This window comes from Vombatus ursinus, unplaced genomic scaffold, assembly GCF_900497805.2.
Source record: "Vombatus ursinus unplaced genomic scaffold, bare-nosed wombat genome assembly UNPS02001287.1, whole genome shotgun sequence".
NCBI classification, from domain to species: domain Eukaryota; kingdom Metazoa; phylum Chordata; class Mammalia; order Diprotodontia; family Vombatidae; genus Vombatus; species Vombatus ursinus.
Window position 1 is genome coordinate 18,462,123 of NW_020941065.1, and position 8,793 is coordinate 18,470,915.

At 41.6% G+C, this 8,793-nt stretch overlaps 1 pseudogene; it reads left to right on the plus strand.

The window, feature by feature from the left end:
- The first annotated feature begins 4,199 nt into the window (after window positions 1-4,199).
- Window positions 4,200-6,039, plus strand: LOC114043884 (annotated as a pseudogene).
- The last annotated feature ends 2,754 nt before the right edge of the window (window positions 6,040-8,793 follow it).

The window sequence follows — 8,793 nt, forward strand, 5'->3', positions numbered from 1 at the left end:
GCTTGGAATCAAGAAGACCCATCTTCCTGAGTTCAAATCTGGCCTCAGATACATACTAGCTGGGTGACCCTGGGCAAGCCACTTCACCCTGTTTGCCTCAGTTTCCTCATCTGTAAAATGAGCTGGATAAGGAAATGGCAAACCACTCCAGTATCTCCTCCAAGAAAAACCCAAAATGGGGTCACAAAGAGTCACGCTTGACTGAAACAACTCAACAACAACCCATGAAATTACTTTGTACTACTTCCTATATATTTTGTATTTATTTGCTCACACCTCTCCACCAGAATATAAGTTCACTGAGGCCAGAGACTGTTCCATTTTGATACTCATAACCCCAGTGTCTAGCATGGTGCCTGGCCCATAGTAGGTACATAATACATGCTTATTGACTTACTGATGGATCTAGTCCAACCTTACCCGGTAGAATTTTAGCTCTTTGGGAGCAGGGACTGCTTTTCACTTTTGTCTTTGTATCTGCCACATGTAGGACCTGTAGCGCAATGCCAAATGTATAAAGGGTGTTCAGTAAATGCTCACAGAATTGGATTGAATTAGTGTACTATTATATTCTCCTATTGGCCAATCTTTCACATTATTTCTTACCCAATCTTATTTGCTATTGTTGAGTCATATCAGCCGCGTCTGACTCTTTGTGACCCCATCTGGGGTTTCCTTGGTACTGGAGTGTTTTGCCATTTCCTTCTCCAGCTCATTTTACAGATGAGGAAACTGAGGTAAACAGGGTTAGGTGACTTGCCTGGGGTCACACAACTAATAAGTGTCTGAGGCCAGATTTTACCTCAGGAAGATGAGTCTTCCTGGCTCCAGGACCTATGCTCTATCCACTGCTCTACTTACCTGCCCCCAGACTTAATTTAGTATCATTTAATTCTAGCCTGAGTTGCTCCCACTGATTTTTGTTTGCTTTTTTAATTTACTACAAGTTTTTCTTTGGTTGGTTCCTGTGATTTTTCTCATTGCGTAAATTCTTGCCTTAATTCTTTCAATGTGTCATTAAATGTTTTTAATGTATGTGAAGTATTTTGTAAAACTTCATACCTTTTATGAATATCAGCTAGTGTTCTGTTGTTCAGAGAATGAATTGAATTAAAATTAGGACCCACAATTAGCACAATACCAATAAAAATAGTAAAATAACAATGAAAATTATGCAGCAGAATGGCCAGGGATATCAAGGGAGACTATAAAGGAAAAAAAAAAGAAGAAGTGGGACTTCCATTACCGGCGTCCCAATTACACTACAAAGCAGAACTTGTCAAAACTCTCAGCACTAAATAGAAAACAGAGAAGTGAAGCAGCCTGGATAATACCTGAGTAGTGTTCAATGAATCCAAGATATCACACACACACACACACACACACACACACACACACACACACACACACGGGGAGGAAATCATTATCCAATAAAAATTGTTGGGAAATTTAAATCACAGAACGGCAGAAAAAGATGTTTGACCAACATCTCACACTATTCACTACAGTCTATTCCAAATGGCTCAATGATCTCGTTGTAAAACCAATGCCTTGATACTCCCATGGATCTGGCATCCCATTGATGAGGATGTGCCCGTTTAATGATTCAGATCCCAGCCCATCATTGGCATGGTCCCTAAGGAGAATTCCTGGGATTTCCTAGGCGTCGTGGTCCTGGAATCTAGACTTCTAAACAGAGTACAAAGATATCCTGGACAGCATTAGCCTAAGGACTGCCTTGTAAAAAACCCCAAGTTCACAAGTCCAGAGATTTGTCTTATATACATAAAAAGGGAATTTCCTTAGCAGCATGCCTCTTGGAGAAAGAAAAGGATGGTGTGCCTGGTCCACAATACTGAGAAAAGCAACAGCAAAAGGTTAAAGCCATGACATGGGAGAACAAGGTATAGGAACCTTGACAATTCCCCCTGTTATTACAGTGAATTTTTCAAACACAGGTACAACAGGAAAGAGGGTCTGTCTAGCAGCTGCAAAGTGGATTTTCCTTTTGAAGAGAGTCCAAACCATATGGTGGTTCTATGAATCTGAGAGAAACTGTTTAGGAACCTGTAGGAAAAAAGAGATTCATCAGAATATCAGGGTATTGCCCTGTTTGCAACTCCAAATTCAATTCCTTTCTGTGGAGTGATCTTGAGTCAGAAGGACTTTAGAACCCTGGTAGGAAAGTAAGACTTACCAAAAAGGGAAGAAAGTTGTGTTGATTGTTTATGGGCAATTGTGAAATGTTTTTGCATTTTCTATGGATTTAAAGACTGTTCTATAACCATTAAATGCATTTGTTACCCTGAATGCTTGTACAGGACCTAGGGACACATTTGTGGAAGCTTAAAACAGGAACTAAATATAAATTGTGTTCAGTGATTTCCTAGTGTGAACTTGGGTGGGAACACGAGCCAAGAAATCAGCAGTCTTTTGTGGTGATCACCAAACCCAGTCCCAATCTGTATAAGCCCAAAGCTGGGGGGATGAGGGAAATGGACAACAATGCACAATCAAAAATCAAAATGTTTTATGCAACAAAAAACAATATATCCAGAATGAAGGGGAAAATGCAGATTGGGAGAAAAAACTTTACAATAAACTTTTCAAATAAAAGCCTCAAACCTTAATGTACAAGAAATTCACACAAATTTACAAGAAGAATAACTATTATTCACTGATAAACACATAATATTATTAGCTTCCTGAAAAGGCTTGAATTTGCTAATAGAAAAACATTAGTTAAAACAATTCTGAAATATTCCCCTTAAGCCCACCAAATTGGCAAAATAATAAAATGATAAAATCCAATGCTGATGAAATTGTCAAAAAAGAAGACCACTGACACTTTGCTGATGGAAATGGGAACTGAGGCAAACTTTTTAAAAAGAAATATGACATCTTACAGTAAGAGCTAAAAGAAAAAATTACTGATGTCTTCTCATGCAGTGATTCCATTACGAAAACTAATACCCAAAAGGATGTTACTGATAGGACAAAAAGACTTATCTGTGAGTTAATTTAGGCCTACACTCCCCAGTTGATACCACTGATAGAGGGTGGTTGGAAAAAAAAGAAAGAAGGAAATGGCCCACACAACGTGTATTTGGCTTTAAGGGAGGGGACAGGACAAAAACCAGACAATGGCCTCACCTCTTAGTACAGACTGGCCCGGCCTCTTTGGGGCTGAGTAAGGGAGTAAGCAGCTGACCCTTGACCTCACCATCTGTCCAGAGTAAGAGAAAGGTCTCCCATTGTAGTCTGGACTGGCAGGCAGTTGGCCAAAGGATCTGAATTCTCCAGCATCCCCAGCAAATGCCCTTTTGAATAACCCCCTGACTGCCCTGAGACCTGCCAGCCCCAGAAAGGACCATCTCTGAAAAACATTTCCCCAGGAGCTCCTCACATGTATATAGGCCTGAGTTCAAATCTGGCCTCAAACACTTGCTAGTGCCTGTGACCTTGGGCAAGTCACTCAACTCCTGCCTGCCTTAGTTTCCTCCACTGTAAAATTAGGATAATAATAATACCTACCTCCCAAGATTGTTTTGAGGATCAAATGAGATATTTGTAAAGTGCTTAGCACAGTGCCTGACACATAGTAGACACTATTAAATTAAATTAAATTAAAGGAATCGTTCATGAATGTTTAGAAAAGTTAAGTAGTAATCACAAAGAGCCAGTTTGGCTTCATCAAGTACAGGTCCTGCCTTCTAGACTAACCTCATTTCCCTTTTGGATGCAGTTACTAGACTAGGGCTGGGAAATGAGATAGACTCAGCTTACCTCACTAAGTACTTGGCAAAATCTCTCACGCCCATTTTGTGGATGAGGTGAAGAATGGACTCAGTCCCCACTGCCAGCTGAGAGGGTGGGGACATTCTAGAATACGCCAGGAACCAAAATCAAACTCACTGCTCTCCAATTGGCATATTTCAACCCCTTTCCTTTTTAAAAAACTGGGAAATATTTGATCTTCTCCAATCCTGTAGAACCTCTCCCATTCTCTATTATCTTCCAAAGATCCCATCTGTCAATTCCCTCAGTACTTTAAGATGTAGGTCCATGGGATGAGGGGACATGGTCCAGTAAGAAGCATGTCTGGGCCTTGTTACTTACAGAGAGTCTGAATTGCTTATTGATCCAAAAAAATTCCTGGTCACCCTGCGAGTGAGCAGTTCTGGTTGTGGGGACTTTGATTCACCCATCGAGGGTATGGAAATCTTGTTACTCTGGAATGATGGACTTATCTCTGCCTAAATGAAGGCTTTGCCTCCTGAATTGGGCAGCTCGGTGGCTCAGTGGATAGAGTACTGGGCCTGAAGTCAAGAAGTTTCTTCTTCCTGAGTTCAAATCGAGCCTCAGACACTTACTAGCTGTGTGACCCTGGGTAAGTCACTTCACTCTGTTTGCCTCAGTTTCCTCATCTGTAAAATGAGCTAGAGAAGGAAATGACAAAACATTGGCAGTCCTTGCCTAGAAAACCCCGAATGCAGTCACAGAGTTGGACATGACAAAAGCCTCTTGAACAAAGTGTGTACTGATCACTGCTTCCCAGAATATGAGATCTGGACTCACTTTGTTTCTGCTGATTATATGGGAGCCCAAGAGCTTGATGCCTTTGATAATAGTCATCCCATTGAAGTCAGTGTGGGTCATCCTGCCCAAGATGATGAGATGAAAGGAGTATGTGTCATCAGAATGTTGTGTGACTACATTGGGGATAAGAGAACTTTAAGAAAAGAATGAATACCCTCAACCAAGTTCCAATGGAACAATGTAGCCACAGAGGACCTTTGGGAAAGTTTAGAAAATTCCAGAGGTCAACCTTCTACAGTTGTGTTAAAGACATAGACCCAACCAATGGGGCTTCCACTCATTTCTGTGGAAGCAGATCTGGGAGAAGATGCCAGAGTCCTGAAGTTGTCCCAATGTGAAATTCCATGCCCATGGACCATAAGGTGAGAGATTATCCCCAGTAGTTGGCTCCTATAACAATTTCTACAAGTGAAGAACCTAATGAAGACAGTGAAATCCATTTTGATGGATAAACCAGAGACGAGTGTGGTTTGAGAAAACATCAGATTGGACCAGTAGGTAAAGTGAAATCTGGGAACAGATGGATTTTATCAGATTCCATACCACTTTGAGAGCCCGCTGAGCTCGTTGAGAGCCAGGCATATAAGAGCTTTCTTTACCTCCTGTGGCCCAACTTGGGCTACAGAATGATCTTTTTTCTTTGGATCAGGTTTTGGAATCATGAGCACTGTAGATGTTCTAAATGTCATGGGGGCTTTTGTGAATCAGTCCAGTTAAACTGTGTGATCCTGGAGATTCTCTTAATTTTCTTGTCCCACCTAGACTTCTAGGAGAAAATCCAGCATTTTGTGAAAGATGTTTTTACCCAGAGGGGAAAGGTTGGGCTGGGCTGGTCCACCTGGAGAGTCACCTAGAAGCACTCCTAGGCTTTGTTCTAGGCAAACTAGGAAAATCAGGACATAGGACATGGTTAGAAAAAGCTAGTCGTCATCATCATCGTTGTGGTCATCGGGTTTGAGGACAGTGTGGCTTGGAAACAGATTCTTTCTGCTAATCTGAGGAGTCTTGTATATTTGATTGTTTTGAAACATTGTACTAAAGCTTCACAATGAAGCAGATATGCAAGAAGGGAGAAAAGAACAAAATTGGATGAGTTTTGGGGACCACTGCACCAAAAGTACTCACCTTCACCCTTTCAGAAGAAGTAACAGATACTATATCTGTTATTGGCGGGTAGCTGGGGGCAGCAAGCAAGGGAAATTTATGAAAGGTAACTGGGAAGAACTTTATAGTCACTGCCAGGGAGGGTTCTTAATATCAAAACCAATAGAACTAGAAAGAGGGATTTGCTTTCTTCAAGGGCCACCCAGCTCTCTCAACAGAGCGTCTCATCCAGCAGGGCTGTGAACACATCCTGCTGAACACTGCTTGGCTGAAGCTAGATGGCAGGAGTGTCCATCAGGCCTCCTGCAGCACAGGACCTCACAAGCCACAGTGTAAACCTCCAAGTATGCAGTCACTTTTGTCCTGCTGCCTCGTAGCAGGGAGAAGGTGCAGCTACCCTACAGCTGATTCATATGCCAAGAATTTGGAGTCTTTTCTCAAACCAATGGAGGGTGGACAATGAAAGTAGTTAACTGATTCCTGCTCACAATCCAGAATTAAATCCTATTTTTAGAAAGGGAAATATCAATTCAACCAAAAAAAAGTAAACATGATAGTAATAAAATAAAACAATGAAATTGAAACCAAAAAAAAAAGTGCATCAGGAACATTAATTTTCAGAATGAGCTGAAACTGATAAGGAAAACTAAGGAAAAATGAATGTTTGGGGCGAGAATAGTCAGTCAGTAAATAATCATTTATTAAACACCTTCTGTGTGCTGGGCACTGTGCTAAATGGTGGAGATACAAAAAAAAAAAGGCAAAAGATAGTACCTTCCCCAGGAGGGAAACAAAGCACAAACTGTGTAGAAACAAGTTAAAAACAGGATAAATAGGAAATCAATAAGAGAAGGAAGGCACTAGAATTAAGACGGCTTGAGAAAAGAGGATGAAAGAAGGTGTAGGACCAATGCTTGGGGCAGATAGGACAATAATAATGGAGGATAGCATAAAGCAGACCTCAACTCATTTCTCTTGTTTTCAATGATTAGAAAGGGCAAAATGGAAATGGATTTTTGATCCTTAATATGTCACAGGACACCAAACTTCTACTGATGAGTTCAACCACTAGATCCAAATGAACTTTGTCCCAAGGTCCCGAAAGAACTAACAGATGTGATTGTTGAGCCCGCACCAGTGACATATGAAAGACCATGGAAAAGGTACAAGAAGTACCATAAGAATAGAGAAGGCCTATTGTCCTGATTTTCAAGAGGAAAAATGGAGCCAAAAAGTTATATGCCAATAAATTTGACTTAGATTCTTGGTATAATTCTAGATTATAATATTAAAGGGATGGATTGTGAATAGCTAGAAAAGAGCCAACATGCTCTACTTCCAAACTAGCTTCATCTCATTTTTTGGACAAGGCTAGTAGACTGGTATATGAGCAGAATATCATCAATAATTTTTGTAGATAGATTTCAGAATTTGCCAAAATATTTCATGCTACTTTTGTGGAAAACATGGAGAAATATGGACTAGATGATGATACAGTTAGGTGGATTTGAAACTAGTTGAATGACTGATCCCAAAGAGTGATTAGTTAGATGTCAACTTAGAATGAGGTGCCCAGTAGAGAGGTCCATGAATCACCATGGTTTCACCTTTTTATTAGGGGTTCGGATGGAGACACTGATGGCAGGTTTATCAAATTTGCAAATGACACGACATTCAAAGGATTCTAACAAACTAGATAAGGGACAGAACCCAAAGAGATCTTAACAGTGCAGAATATCGGGCCAGACCTAAGATGACACTTAATAAAGGAAAACTTTTACACCTGAGTTCAAAAGATCATCTTTACAAGATGGGGAGGAGGAATACAGCTAGTGAGCTGTTCATCTGAGAAAGAGCTGTGGGTTTTAACAGGCTGCTAGCTTGAGTTAAGCCAAAAGTGCAATATGGCATCCCAAAATAAGTAATGAGATCTTAGGTCTCATTGAGAGAGACATAGGTTTGAGGAATAAGGTGGTGATTGTCCCACTGTGCTCTGCCATGGTCAGACCACATCTGGAGGATGGTGTTGCCTCTCCCCCCAACCCCCATCCCCACCTCCCCAGTACCTTTAGACTATAAGCCTCAAGGGTAAGAATTGTCTTTTTTTTTCTTATTCTCAGTGCTTAACACAGAGCCAGGCACAAAGTAGGCACCTAATATTTTTTTGACTGACTGCCTGGGATCAGTTCTAGGCATCGTAGTTTGGAAAAGATATTGATTAAGCTGGAGAGTGTCCAGAGGAGGACAATCAGAATAGTGAAGGATCTTGAGTCCCCATCATATTAGGCTTAGTTGGAAGAACTGGGGATGTTTAAGCTGATGAGCAGAAGACTGGCAGGGGTAGGGGAGCATTCACTGTCTTCAGGTATATGAAGGGCTGTCTTGGGGGGGGGAGCCTTGGTGGTCTTGTCTGCTTGAACCCTAAGGGCAGAACCAGGAGCATTGGTTGAAAATTGCAAAAAAAAAAAAAAACCCAAAAAAAACAGTTTGGTCTTGAGTTACAGGACCAATTTCCCAAAGGGTGGAGCTGTCCCAGATTTGGGAGCACTGCCTCAAGAGCAGAAAGGCACCCCTTCATCGGAGGTCCTATAGCACAAACTGGCTGGGCCCACTGCAGGTCCATGGGGTTCCTGCTCAGGCACAGGCTTCACTTTATAGTCTTGGAATTTCAGAGATTCTGAGATTCTGAGATTCTATGGCAATATGACCTTGGCCAAGTCTCTTCCCCTCTCTGGTCCCCAGTTTCCTCCTCCGGAATAGGGGCAAGATTGGGTTCCATGATCTGTAAGGTCCTTCCCTTATGAAAGTCATTAACATTTAAAGCCCTCCGTGTTCCAACATCCTGTGTTCTATACTCCCTTTCTGGCTCTCAGTTCCTCTATTTGGTGTTTTAACATTCCAGTTCTGATAGTGTCCATTTCTAGGATGCTCCCAAGGCTGACTTTCTCTCAAGGACATGAAAATGGGGTATGAATGACACTCCCTCTTCCCCTGGGGCATGGGGGTGGGTGGAGAAAGGAAACCAGCGGCATCTGTGAGGAGGGGAAAGACAGTCACTGCCCCCCCACACATACACATACACACACACAC